The sequence below is a fragment of the Perognathus longimembris genome, chromosome 11 (assembly GCF_023159225.1).
Source record: "Perognathus longimembris pacificus isolate PPM17 chromosome 11, ASM2315922v1, whole genome shotgun sequence".
NCBI classification, from domain to species: domain Eukaryota; kingdom Metazoa; phylum Chordata; class Mammalia; order Rodentia; family Heteromyidae; genus Perognathus; species Perognathus longimembris.
The window spans coordinates 57,257,930-57,273,440 of NC_063171.1; the positions used below are offsets into that span (position 1 = coordinate 57,257,930).

General features: G+C 40.7%; 1 protein-coding gene across 3 annotated transcripts in view; it reads right to left on the reverse strand.

Annotated features, from left to right (window-relative positions):
* The window catches only part of Srgap2 (SLIT-ROBO Rho GTPase activating protein 2), a 239,592-nt gene that overhangs the window by 150,018 nt on the left and 74,063 nt on the right, over positions 1-15,511 (reverse strand). The gene's annotated exons all lie outside the window — the stretch shown is intronic.

Below are 15,511 nucleotides of genomic sequence, written 5' to 3' on the forward strand. Positions count from 1 at the left end.
CCACTAGGCCATATCCCCAGCCCAAGATTCAATTTCTTTAGAGAAGAAAATTTGTTTTAGTTTACTAAATTCCTGGACCCAGGAATTTTGGCATACAGCAGGTCTCAAATGTATGAAGGGAAGGAAAGAAAGGGAAGAAACTGAAGTCTAGATGAGTATTCTGAGGATGAGTGGATTCTTCCTAACTAAAAGGTAAGGAGAAAATATTCCACAGGGAGATAAAAACCTAAGCCTGGCTATGGGATGTCTGAGCATGACCTCCTCCTGGGGCAATGAGGAAGAGGGCCTCCCTGGAGCAAAGGATAACTCAGGGGCCTGGATCTACAACACACCAAATTCAAAGGAAGGACCAAAGGCCGGTAGAGGAGTTTCAAGCAGCCAATACAAGCTGGTCAAAGTTTGTGTCAGGCTGAAAACAACACAGAGCTAAAGGAAGATCCCACAAAGGAGGTCTACTGGATGCATTCCCGGGTCTTCCTAATGAGGGAGCAAATATTAATGAGCACCAAGGCTAAATGGTAGAGAGGTCAAAACGAATAGAATTCCATGGGTGGAAAAATCCCTGCGCATACTCATACTGATTCTCAACATAATTTAACTTTAGATCTGGTGACCCTACAGGCTAGTGATTCTAACCATTTTCTCCTCTATGGTGGTAGGCAAGCTGGGTGTACAAGAGACCTTTGCATTCAAGGTAAAACAGTAAGTAATCATTAACGGGGGGGGGGGGGGAGGTAAGGAGGAAGGGTGTGTGACTAGAGTACTGCCCCCCCCCCCCCCTTGGCTTTCCTTTTCACTGTAGATCTATCAAGCTGTTACTTTGGGCATCTTCAAAACTGTCTTGTCTAGCAGATTCTCTCAAAGCTATGAAAGAAAAGACCCTCTCCTCCCCTTACATAAACTCCACACTACCTAAAAACAATTCATGCAGCTTTGGAGACAAAGTGAAACCAGTCAGTGAAAGGAGAAAAAGAAAAATAGCCCTATGAGTTTCCAAAGGACGCTCAGTCATCCATTAACTTTCCAACCCCCAAGTGAAGGCAAAGAAAGTAACCCCAGGAAGGCTGGGAGGCAGAGGTTGTGGAGGGGGATGTCTCAATGAACTTTAATCATCTCGATTGCTCTGGCAGGCCGCCTTGGCTCTTTCAAGTGACTCAATAGCAAAGGCAGAGACAAAAGCCTCCCAGATGAACAAGCTGCCACATCAAATGCCAAAGTAGTAATTTTAGTCCAAAGCCTTGCCGGAGATGTTTAAGAAACACAATTCCCAACGTCCAAAATCTAGAATTAACTTATACTCTAAACCAATGATGTGGAATGAGAAGACCAATGGCTCCTCTGGGTAACATCACCTACCCTCATGCTCCGTAATTGCTGGAGAATACAATAACTAGCTAGCACCTCCACCTTCAAGCATTTATCTGTCACCAACTCTGGGCAAAGTCCTAATTAATGAATCAATGGCACATACATGAACATAAGCCATTTACATATGAAAACATACGCTGCTGTCTTACTCTCAACGAACTTCTAATCTAAAACTACAACCCTGTAAACAGGAGCACAGCAGGTGCCAGAATAAGAGTCTCAGACCATGTTCTGACTGGAGGTCACTCTAAGGAGGTGCACATACAGGTTTACCTTGAGGCCTTGAATTAGAAGGGTTAAAAGGGCCAAGAGGGCCAGGGAGGAAGGAAGGCTATGGTTAGCAAAGCCAGGAGGCACACAGGCAGGCGAAGCTCAGAAGATGAAACTGTGGAAACACTGGAATGGAACCACAGAATGGTGTGAAGGCAGCCCGGGCCGCGGAAAGGATCCTGTGTGCTTGATGAGCTGAGCAGATCTACAAGTGCAGACCAAAAGAGCTCTAGTGCTGATACACAAATCAAGGGTTTTGAAAACAGGATAACCAAAAGAGAGTTAAAATCCAAGGAATTTCCTACCAAACAACTCCTGAAAAGACCCAGTGCCAATTCAAACATGTCAAGTGTATGGAAAGGCGATTCTGATAGCTATGATAAACAGTACCAGCAAAGGTAGATGGGAAACTAACCAGCCCAATATTAGAACTCAGTCCCTAAGTCCCTAGAGAACTAGCTCTGCAGGGTGCACTTCATTTGGAGAAAGATCCAGCTTATAACACCTTATTGGCTCATTGTTTCATGTTTAATTCAATTAGCAAGGACCAGGTGGCTATTAGTCATAAAGGGGAATGATAAGCAAAAAACAATTAAGGAGGATCAAGATACTCACTTGGCCTGTGAAAATCACTATGGAACTTTCTATTGGAAAGGCAGTTTTCTTCTGCAGACTAGAGTTCTCAGGAGAGGTTGAATCTGAAGATAGACATTTGGGAGTCATCAGCAAGTAGATGAGAGTTGGAGAATGAAGCATGAAAGTAAGCGCAGATGTCCACCATGGGTGTGTAGAAAATGAAGAAGAAAGAGGCCTAGGCCTGAGACACATCCATTTAAGTGGAAAGAAAATGAAAAGATATAGCCCGTAGACTAAGAACAAAGATAGATCAGCAATAATGTTGTGATATAGGTGGGATTAGTGCAAACTCATAATCCCAGAACTCTAAAGGCAGAGGTAGAAGAGATCTATGATTACTAACGCTTGCTCTGCCAGATCCAGTTGTGTTCACCCAAGCTGAACACAAGTGCTTTGTTGTATGTTTGTACTGCTGCAGCTGCAATGGCTGTCCTGGTCTGTCACATAACATTCTGCCTCCCAGAACCTCTGGAGTTTTCCTATAGCATAAGACTGGGAGAGACCTGTTTAGTCAGCAGCCATGCAGCCAAGAAATTCAGAGAAATTCAAAGGAATTCAGAGTCCATGCAGTCAAACTTTACCTGATGGGAAACAGGAGCTGACAAATGAAATCTCCTGTCCCTCCCCACTGGATTGCTGAGCCACGCAGTACCTACACATTGTTCTCAGAAGATATTCTGAAGGATCAACTACTTAGTACCTCATGAAGCTATGGTAAGCTTATAATTAGTGTTTTACATTTGCTTTCCCTTTCTTTCTCATTCCCTTTTCTCCTCATCCCTGCTTTCCAGGAATGGCTGTCATATAAAGTGTCAACTTTTGCCTCTGGCTCTCTTTTCTAGGGAATCTACACTAAGACATCTATCATATGCCAAGCAATGTCCTAGATGCCAGCAGACAGTCACTTCCTGGATAAAACTTGGATTACAGTGGAAGTATGTACCCAACATACTTGAACGAACTAAACATTCCTCAAGGACTCAACATGCATGTCAAGTGATTGGCTGGCTGGAAGAACTGATTTGTTGACTATGCTTAATTTTTAAGGAAAGGCAAACTTTCTCGAACAAAGTTACAGGCAGGTACATCTTAGATATTCAGTAGTAATTATGAATCCTATTTATTAAGTGCTCACTATGTGCCAAGCAAGCTTATATTTAGTCATTATTCAAGTACAAAGGTATATTATCTCACTCAACCTTTAAAAACCTCAGGAGGATAGAGTAAGGCAGAATGGTTAAAAGCAAAGACTCTGTACTCAGGAAAAAAACTGAATTTTAATTCATGCTACTTGCTAGCAGTGGATCCTTGAACAAGACAATCTCTGTCTGTTTCCTTATCTACAAAATGGAGTTTGCAACAGCAGCCATTCCATTGGATTGTGCAGAGCAAAAGAAATAATGCATATAAAGTCTTTAGCCAAGCCTTGTCCCTAGGAAACACTACTAACTTAACTAATTGCACATAGATGTGTTTAATTCTAAAATAACAAAAAAAAAAGTTAAAAAAACAGCCAGGTGCCGGTGGCTCATACCTGTAAATCCTAGCTACTCAGGAGGCTGAGATCTGAAGATCGCCACTTAAAGCCAGCCCAGGCAAGAAAGTCTGTGAGACTCTTATCACCAATTAACCAGTGGAAAACCAGAAGTGGCACTGTGGCTCAAAGTGGTAGCATGCTAGCTTTGTGCAAAAGAGCTCAGGGACAGTGCCCAGGCCCTGAGTTCAAGCCCCATGACCACCGGGGAGAACAAAGGCAAAGGCAATAGCAGCCTAAAGCCAAAGGTCCATGACACCATTTAGAAATGCTATCAATGGGGGAGAGAGTCTCTAAAAAACAGACTGGAACCACACTGCTGGCCTCAAAATTCCAGCTCTAACACATACTGTGTGGCCTTGGGCAAATTACTTCATCTCAACATTCCTATTTGTAAAATTCTGACAGTGCTACTACTTATTTCATGTTTTATATTAATAGAATTCAACATACTATAAGCACTATATACACATAACTATATATTCATAATTATATAATACATAGTATATAATACATAAATAAGACCTTTTTCAGATATCCTTTAATCCTTTAATTTTCTGAAGCAAGAAAGTGATAGGAATTAAATATAACAAACTAATGACTTTAAACTTTTACAAGCCAATGTGTGTTCTTTTCGCCACCCCCCCCCACACACAACTGGAAGAAAAGTTTCATGAAATATTTGCCTTTCGTACATGCCACAGACTCTGATTATTCTGGTTTTATAAACATTAGTTATGGCTCACTAATTTGATTTTATTACCTACAAGTCTGGACCCACAGTTTGAAAAGCTCTGGATAAACCACATGGCCACCAAAGGCAGAACTAGAATAGTCTTCAAACCACTCAGCTCTCTCTTCATGTTTATTATTAAAGCAGAAAGGACCCAAGTTTCACTTCTTGCTGGAAAAGAAACTATACATTCCGGCTTCTCCACGAGCCCCGGCCCCAGCCCTTTTATACTGTTCACGTGAGTGCTAGAAATCCAGAGAGCACCAAAGAACCAGCAGATACTTCCCGTGTGTGCAACCATTGCCCAATCCAAGGCTCCCCACCACATCAGGAAGAGCCTGAGACCTTTTCTTTGAGCTTCGTCTTCCTGATTCTGAAGCCCAGTAACTATAATGACCCAGTGGCCCTCTGGCACAAACCTACTGCTAATCTAATGCAATGAAAAGATGCCATTATGTCAAGTAAATGGATTATAAACAAACTAGATAAACCTAATTAACAATACTGTTTTTCTTTTTTGAGGCAAGCACTCTTGCCACTAGGCCATATTCCCAGCCCCCTGTTTTTCTTTTTTGAAGAGTTCCTCTCCTTTAGCAATAAGTATCGAAATGTGTGAGGGTGAATAATATATGGTATTTGTGGCAAAGTAACAGGAGAGAGTGGGAAGAGGTGGGGGATGCAGCTAGAGTAGCAGTGGCCCTGAGCTGTTTATTGGTCATGAGCTGATTACTGAAGTGGGGCGGTGGTATGTGGGAGTCAGTAACATAATTCTCTTTTTGCTTATTTTTTGACATTTTTCATAATGAAAAGTTCTTTGAAATCTAATTAAAAGCATGGAAAAAAGGCTTATTGGGCTCACAGTGACTGTAAATGAAGAAGATAAATGGAACAAAAAATATCCAAAGAACTACACTGAACAATCAACATCAAGACATATGATGTTCCCAAGCTTCTGGCTTGGGAGTCGTGGTACACACTTGTAATCCCCACACTGAGGAGGTAAGCAGGGAGATCATGAGTTCAAGACTAGCCTATACTACTACATAGGGAGATTGTGTTGAAAGAAAAAACAAAAAAAGACGAAGAACTGTTCAAAAAAAACAATGGAGAAAAAGAAAACTGAGGGGAAAGCAAGTCGACCTCTGAATAGTACTGAAAGCCTAAAGACAATGGAACCATGCTTTAAAAACTCCGAGAGGCAACTTTGATCCAGAAGTATTATGACAAGCTGAGTCACCACTCAACTGTAAAAAAGACTTAGACCCTCTCCAGCTTGAAAGATCTCACCCTAGGAAGCACCCATGAATCCATCTTGAGGAGGAAACCCCGTAACAGAAGATCAATCAAAACAAGGGCAGAGACACGGGAAAAGCCAGGATAAAAGAGAGAACAGATGCACAGATGAGGCACAGACAAAAAAGTGGGAGCACGTAGTGTGGAATGTAAATGTTCACAACTCTGAGAGGAAAAATAGATATAAGCTATAAAAACTGGAATAAAGGTGTAAGAAAGTGCAAAAACATGAACTTGGACTCTTTCCAAGGAATCAGCCAGTCCTTCTCAAAGGAAAGATAAAGCTAAGAATGTAGTTTAAAAATATTAATAGCAACTTTAACATTCTAATGGTTTTCATAATTGTATCCTTAACCTTGGAGAGAATTTAAAAACTATTGTAACTGGTAGAAAGAAAAGTCTGAAATTCAACAGCTTTTCCACTTGGCCTTTTACTTTCTTCTGTTAAACTCAAGTAAAATGAAGTTCGATTACTCTTATTTTTATACAGAGCATATGGCATTGGTGAAAGCCCTTGGTACAATTAATACACACTTAAAAAAAGAAGACAGGAAAGTAAAACAGGCCCTGTTATGCAGGCAGGTATCAGAACGAGGGGGCTGGACAGGAACAAAGAACAACGTGGTCCAAGTAGTTTATCTGTATATATAAAGATAGAACAATCACTAAAAAGAATGTTTTAGAAGTGGGAGATGGTAAGGAAGAATGATAGAGGGATAAAGGTTGTGCATGTATGTAAATGCTACAATTAACAAGCCCTCTTTTACACCTAATATATATGAATAAAAGTCCTTTAAAGAGAGAGAAGATATGGACTAGTGCCATTCTTATAAAATTAGCAAACCCCAAATTAGGAGACAAAAAATAAAGATTAGGGCTGAAATTAAGGAAATGCTGACTTTAAAAAAACTATCTGAAGAATGAATTAAAGAAAAAAATTAGTTCACTGAAAAAGTGATGACTCATAAAACATTAGTTGGATAAAAAAAGGAGGGAATCGAACCCAGGGCCTCATGTATACAAGGCAAGCTCTCTTGCCACTAGGCCATATCCCTAGCCCCTAAAAAAAGGAGGGGAAAGTCAAATTAATAAAATTAGACACGAAAAAGAGTATCACAACAAATACTGATGAAATCCAAAGGCTCGTGAGGAAATGCTATGAGAATCTAAACTCAAAAAAACGTGGAAAATATAGAAGAAATTGATAAATTTCTAGATGCAGCTGACTTACCAACGTTGAACCAAAAGGCTAGAAGCCACTTAAACAAATCTCTAAGAAATAAGATTGAAGGAGTAATAAAGAGTCTGCCAACAATGGAAAGCCCAGGACTGAATGGATTCACTGCAGAGTTCTACTAGATCTTTAAAGAATTACTACTAATACTCCTCAAACTCTTCCATGAATTAGAAGGAAAGCTACTAAATTACTAAATTTATTCTATGAAGCCAATACTGCACTCATTCCAAAAGCAAAGACTCAACAATTAAAACAGAATTATAGACCAATCTCTTTGATGAACAATGAGGCAAAATTTGGTTTGAAAAAAAAACACTGCAAACCAAATTCAACAATACATTAAAAACATCAAATACCAAGTTGATTTCACCCTAGGGAGGCAATGATGGTTCAACATACATAAATCAACACATATAATAGGAATTATATCACATTATATAAAGAGAATCAAGGTAAAAATTATATAATCATAGTAACTGAGGCTAAAAGAGCCTTTTGACAGCATCTGACATTTTTAAATGACAATAGCACTGAAGAAATAGGAAAAAGTGAGTGATATACCTGAACTTAATGAAGACTATATATATATATATGACAAGCATATCTAACATTGTATTATACAGAGAAAAACTGAAATAATTTCCCCTAACGTTAGGAACGAAACAAACATGTACTCTTCCCACTCTTATTCAATATGGTACTAGAATTCGTAGCCAGGGCAATAAGGCAAGAGAAAGAAATAAAAGATATTCAAATAGGGGAAGAAGAAATTAATTTATCACTATTTGCAAATGATATAACAGATCTTACAGACCCTACAGAGTCCACCAAAAAAATTTAAGATCTGATTAACACATCTGGGAATGTAGCAGGAAAGCTATCTACAGATTCAACGCAATACTCACAGTCCTAATGTCATTCTCCACAGAAACAGAAAAGGCAATCCAAAAATTCATATAAAAGCATAAAAGAACCTGAATAGAAAAAAAAATAACCCTAAATAAAAGGAACAACACTGGAGGTATAGGAAGTATCGCAGCAGGACTTCAAATTATACTACAGAAACACAGTAACAAAAAAAAGCATGGAAGTGCTACAAACAGTCACAAAGAAGATTAGCACAGAACACCTCAGAATAAACTCAGAGCTATAGCCATCTTATTTTTAACAAAGGAGCCCTAACATACACTGGAGAAAAGACAGCTTCTTCAACAAATGGTGCTAGCAAAACTGGAAGACACTGAAATTAGACACTTATCTCTCACTCTGTACAAAAGTCAACTCTAAATGGATAGAAGAATTCAACGTAAAAAAACTAAAACTTTACTATAGGGAAAACTCTGCAGGAGAAAACTCTAAATGGGACTCTGATTGCCCAGAAAAGAAGAATAGAAATTAATATATGAAGCTACATCAAATTAACAAGTTGCTGCACAGCAAAAGAAATAATTGCCAGTAACAAAGGACAACTAACAGAATGATAAAAAGAAAAATCTTAGCCAGTTATTCAACAGATAGAGAATTAATATCCAGAATAAACAAAGAGCTCAAAAAAATAAATAGCAAAAGAAAAAATAATCCAAATATAAACAAGCAAATGAATTGAACAGTTAGTTCACAAAGAAAGTACAACTGGCTAACAGATACATGAAGAAATGTTCAGCATCCTTATCTATAAAGGGAAGTAGTGTAGTTTTCCAAATGAGAACTATACTAAAAGTATCTCACCAACCAGTGTCACCATCACCAAGAAAACAAACAACAAATGCTGGCAAGGATAAGAGAAGGGAGAAATCCCTATATACTGTTGGTGGGGATGTAAACTAGTACAACCACTATGGAAATCAGTATGAACGTTCCTCAAAAGACTAAATATAAATAAGTCTTATGAGCCTGCCATACAGCTGTTAGGCACAAATCCAAAGTGTGTAAGGAAGACAGATACCTTTATACCCATGTTTATTGTGTCATTCACAATAGCCATATAGCCAAAGAGATATGGATAAAGAAGACATCGTACATATATACCACGCCATAAAGAAAAAGTAAAATCATGTCATCTGTAGGAAAATGGTTAGAATTAGAGACTAGAGTACATCATGTTGAATGAGCGAAGCCAAGCTCAAAAAAACTCATTTTTTTAGCTCATTTATGGAACACTGATCTAAAAGACATACATATTCACTAGTACCTACCTGCCCCTTCTCTCTCTCTCTCTCACACACACACGACATGATTCTAATTATGAGAAGAAAAAAGGATGAAGAGTGAAATACATTTCAAGTATGTATGAAGATGGTATAAGGATTGTTCATGAGAGCCACTGATCAATAGGAAGTTGGATGTAGAAAAGATAAAGCAATAGAGGGAGCTATTTTGATGAAAATATGATATATGCATTTCTGAAATATCATGGCAAAATCCCTTGGTATAATTAATACACCCTTAAAAAATGAATGACAGGAAAGTAAACCAAGTTCTGTTGGAAGGGTGGGTACAAGAGGGAAGGGAATGGACTATCAGAGAGGGTGAATGAGGAGAAACATGGCTGAAGTGGATTGCCTGCATGAATAGAAACAGAACAGTGAAATCTGTTAAACTTGTTTTAAGAAGGAGGAAGGAAGGTAAGGAGAGTTGTAAAAGGGTTGAGTTGAAGCCAGGCTCATGCCTGTAAACCTAGCTATTCAGGAGGCTGAACGGTTGGAAGTCTGGTTAAGAAAGTCTGTGAGACTCTTATCGCCAATTAACCATCAGAAACCCTGAAATGGTGCTGTGGCTCAAAGTGATAGAGTGCTAGGCCTTTTGAGTGGGAAAAGCTCAGTAGCATCCAGGCCCAGAGTTCAAGCCCCATGACTGGAAAAAAAAAAAAGAGGAGGGTTTGAGTTTGATTGAGATGCAATGCATGCATGGAAATGTTACAGTTTGAACCCCTTCCCCTTATAAAACTAATGTATGCTAATAAAAATCATTAATAAAAGAACATATGGCCTAATGTCATTCTTATAAAATCATTTCATGCTCCCTAGCTACCCTTCTGTTTATGTGTGCTGTGTTAAGAGTGAGAGAGAAAAATCACTATCCATCATCAACCCACAGCCTTCCCCTCTTACCTGCCTGCCCACCAGTCTCCACCCTGCCCGAGATTCCTTCTCCTCTTGAAGCCAAAAGAACCCTTTCCTCTTGCTCAAGTCCCTTGCTCCTAAAATGATACACCCTAGTTGGGCACCGGTGGCTCATGCCTGTAATCGGAGCTACTCAGGAGGATTACAGTTCAAAACCATCTGGAGCAGGAAAAGTCCCAAGAGATTCTCATCTCCAGTTAACCGGCAAAAAGCCAGAAACGTAGCTATGGCTCAAGTGGTACAGTGCTAGCGTTTAGCACAAAAGCCTGGGAACAGAGCCCAGGCCAGGAGGAGTAGTACAACCCGCCTACCCGCATCACTCTTCCCTCTCCACTGGATCCTTCCCAGGGGCAAACAAAGGCGCTGTAGCTCTCAGATCTCCCATGATCATCTGCCCTCCCCTTTCCTACCACCTGGCTACCTTTTATTTTAGCTTCTTTTTACAACCAAACTCAAAATGGCTGTCCCCGTTTCTGGCCTCCCCTGTGTCTCCTCTCTAGCTCTCCCGCGGTCTCTCCTGCAGAATCTCCTGCACTGCACACACTAGACCTCTGCAGGCACAAGGTGTGACTTCTTCATTAGAATGATCTTTGTCCTCCCCACCCTCCAAATGCTGGGGTGAGGTGCTAGGGATCAGCCCAGAACCCCTTTTCTGGTTCCTTTAGCACTTGAGTCAATCGCATCCGGCCGTGTGCCTGGTTAAGTACCCGATCTCTGTCTAGCCTTGACCTCTTCCAGCACTCCAGCCTCCTAGAAATGGCCTCCCATCGCTTCTCAGGGTCTCTGCTAGGTATCTAAAACCTACCATGCTCCTTCCTAGTCATGACAGACACTCACCTGCCATGTCCCACACCTTCCAAGTGGCTGGGTCTTCGCTTTCAAGCTCTTTCAAACTCTTCTTCATTTATGAACAAATCCTGTCAGTCTTACCTGAACAGGGTGTCCAGAATCCCACTCTACTATTCCCTATTGAGGGCAACTCCTCATTATTTTGTTCTGAGTCACTGCTCCGACCCGCCCTGCGGGCTGTACCCTGGCTTCTCTGCAGTCTGTTCTCCAACCCCAGGCCTGACTGTGACCCTTCAATGGAGAAAGGCTGAAGGTTTTCTCATGCCTCACATCCCATCTCCCCAGTTCGGCCCCACTCATCTCTTCAGTTCATCCTTACTCACAGGTTCCCACTCAGGAGACAGAACAAGCCAAGCATTCCTACCTCAGGGCCTTTGTATACGTGCCTCCCTACCTCCATGTGACCAGCTCCCTCGTTTCACGCAGTTCTTGGTATAGAGACACTGTCTTCTCAAAGCAGCCTTTGTGGCTACTCCATTCAAAGGAACATCTTCTAAGCCTTTGCCCCATTTTGCTTCTCTATACTACACTTATAACTAACTCTACTGAGGTAGTTGTTTATCCTCTTCTCTCACTAGACTAGCTTTGTTCTCTGTTCTTCCCTTAGTGCTCAACATATAGCAAGTACTCAATGAATACATAGCGAATGAGTGAATGAATGAATGAATGACAAGCTGTTTTGGTGTGAAATGGTGGGACTTGGAACAATGTATTGCTGACTTTGCGTAACTTTTCAGTTTTGATTTGAATTTTATCATGAACATTTATCGTTTCTTTTGAAAACGCAATAGCTACTTCTTTAAAAATTAAAAAAAAAAGAAACCATACCAAAAATCAGAGAAGAAATGCATTATCTCTGTTCTATTCTGACAAGCATTCCTCCCAGTCCACTATCTATGCCAGCCACAAAAGGACTCACAATGCGATACCCACAGGGCATTTTTCATAATTAACAAGATCTTTTTTTAGGAAGAAACTTTACTGGAACACAAGTTTCAATTACTCAGGGCTGGCCAAAGACTGAACACAAGGCTCCCAGTACAAAGGAAAACTGGCAAGGTTCTTCCTAAATTTCCTCTGTGAAAGCTTCTTTAACTGCGGCTACCATAATCCAGGCGCCACAGTCCACCCAGCATCTGTTACCATCCTGCAAATAAACAAGTATTTGGCAATACTTAAATAGGAAATGCAAGTATCACTTTTGATAAGCTGATACATTGTAAGCATGCAATAATCAGCCTCAGAGGATCAGAGGGGCCAATGAAAAGATTAAAAAGTACCCACGGCACACCTGTAATCCTAGCTACTCAGGAGGCTGAGATTTGAGGGTTGCAGTTCAAGGCTAGCCTTGGCAGGAAAGACTATAAGGCTCTTATCTCTAGTAAACTCAGAAAAAGCCAGAACTGTTGCTGTGGGTTCAAGTGCTACCCTTGAGCAAAAAGTTTAGGTATAGCACCCAGGCCCTGAGTTCAAGCCCCAGGAGCAGCAAAAATAAATTAATTAATTAAAAAGTACCAAGGGAGCCTCAGTTCAGTGTCATATATCCCTCCAATCTGCCCATGGCAACATCAAGACCGCATTATTGTTTTTTCTAATGTGCAGTTGGGCATGGTCCAAGTGATAGGTCACCTGCCTAGTAAGTATGGGGTTCTGAGTTCAAACTCAGTTTTGCCAAAAAGAAAAAAAAAGCTTAGTAAATAATTAAATTCCCCACTATAGCTTAAAAATATATTCAGTCTCAAACTAGTCGTGATTTTTTTATCCTACCCATTGTATCTTAATTTATAAACTTAACATTTAAAATTTTACAAATTCATTTAATTTGTAAACTCAAATAGTGCACACCACTTGTTAAATAAAATATCTGTATAAAAAATGAGAAGCAATTAAGTTCTTAAAGTATATTAAAATAAGCCAAGGAATATTTTGAGCTGTGCAATATTTTAATAATGTTGTTACAAAGAAAAACATTTTGCCTAAACTCACTTTTTACCATAGCTTTATAAAAGTGACAATATTGTTTAAAAATTCCCGAGGGGGATCATGAAATGATATTGCTTTGAAGCGAGTTTGTAAATTTTAAAATAGTAGGAAATGCCGGGCTCCTATTAAAAAAAAAAAAAAAAAACCTCTTTCATTTTAGCCCAGAGAACCTAGCCTTCCAGCGAAAGCAGACTCCAAGAGGCACTGTGAGGCCTGGTCCCCGACCAGCAAGGCACCAGCAAGGCACTTCCGGAAGGGCTGGATTTGAAGGGCTGGAGAGAGCCAAGGGAAAGGGCCAGGACAAGGCCCCAGCCCAGAGGGGACAGCAGGGACAAAGGCCCAGAGGCAAAAACAACAACAAACAACCAGGAAGCCACATGCAGGAGACTGAAACATCAAAGAAATTCAACCGCTGAACCCTAGACTGTAAGTAGCAGGGTGAACAAGGGGAGGGGCATCCCAGCCTGGAGAAGAATGGAATTACTCCTCAGAGCAGTAACAACACGTTAAAGTGAACACCAACTGAAAAGGAGATGCGCAAATTACAGATTGGTCATAAATTTGGTTATTGTTTTGGTTTTTTTGCAGTGCTTGGGATTGAACCAAGGGCCTTGCATGTACTAGGCAAGTGCTCTACCACTGGGCTATATTCCCCACCTAAAACAAGTTAGAATCAGAAAAGGGGGAGAGGGAGAGGGGTTTAGGTCTTTGTTTTTTGGTGTTTTTGTTTTGGTTTGTTGTGGGGGCCCAAACCCAAGACTTTGAGCATGTTAGGTAAGTACTCTACCACCCAGCTACACCTTCAGCCTACCAAGTTTTCATTATTGACCTAAATGCTTTCCTCCAACAGAGAGACAAAGTAGAAGGGGAATGTGAGGCCGTTTCAGAGGGCTCAATGGTACCTAGCAAATGAAGCCCAATGCAGACACTATGAGCCTGCTGATCCAGATGTCTAACAGGTAGATCTGTCTCAGGGTTGCCTAACCGGGGCCCTTGAGAGGCGGCAGCAGGCAAACTGCAGTCACACAGATTTGGGCCTCTGGGTTTCGCTTTCCTCATCTGAGAATCTGTGGTAAGTACTTCTTCCCTGGCTGCCCGCCCACTTCACACCATGGAAAGGCCACTCTCAACCACATGCCTCCATGGTGTATGTGGAGAGAACGCTACCAGCTGCCTAGTCTCCATCCTCCTGAAACAGACAAGCAAGAAAATACATCATAATGTACAGTGTGTCTCAAGTTATATGGCTGCCTGCTCATTTCACACCTCAGAAAACTTATTCTCCTATTCAAATCCATCCATAGTCATATTCAGAGCTTGCCTGAGGCAGAAACAAAACCCAGGGCCAAATAAGCTAAGAATAAAACACACAGAAACCATTGGATAAAAGCAAAAGGTATTGAATTGGCTGAGAATGATAGCTCACACCTGTAATCCCAGCTTCTCGAGAGATGGATATCTGGAGAACTGCAAATTGAGACTAGCTCAAGTAAAGAGTTACAAGACAGACCCCCATCTCAACCAATAAGCTGAGTATGGTGGCAAGTACCTGTAATCCCACTACATGGGAAGCACAAGTAGGAGGATCTAAGCAAAAATGATAACGGGGCTAGAGGCGTAGCTCACATGCTAGAACCCCTGCCTTCTGAGTTCAAACCTTAGTACCACCCTCTCTTCAAAACAAAACAAAGACACGAAAACTTAACTCTGGTCTCAGTCTGGTTTAAAGTCATGGGTCAGACTAAGGGCGAATGCACATGAAGGAAGTAGCAGCAGGAGATCCAGGTTCTAGACCCACCATGGACTGTAGTGATATTACCACTGTGGGATTCGTCATGATTTCAAACGTCCCCCAAAGTTGCTTCTGCTTTAAAAATCAATGAGAAAAGAAAAGGAGAGTATAGGGTCCCTCAGAAAAAGACATGCAAGTCCCTAGAATTATGTTTGTCAGTATTTTGTAAGGATTTTATAAGAATTCTTTTTAATTATTTTATTTATTTAATTATTTACTGCCTCTCCAGACTTTCTGTCAAACTGGCTTAAAAAAATAGTTAAACACTAAACTATCTGTTGACTAAAAGACAGCAAAATAACCCAGTGGTCTGATTCCCTTAGACATTTCCTTTTCACTCTCAATAGAATGGCCTTCCCCAGTTTCTCTAAAAGAACCCCCTCCAGTATTAAATGGCGCGGTTTCTCAGGATGAGCAGCTTAAAGCATGGGGCCTTTAATTCATGAGCTCTACCAGGGGCATCTCACACACACTCTATTATGACACTCAGCACAATGTATGGTAATTAGCAATTTACATCTGTCTTCCCTGCCAAGCTAGGAGCGCCTCAAGTCCAAGACCATGTCTTATTCATTGTTACATCCTCAGCACCTAGTGCAAAGCTGGCATAAATGTTGAATTGAAATAAATGGAAATGAGTTGTGCTTGCCCTGTCTTCAACAATGAATCTTTGGCAGAATCCAACAAAGCCTCC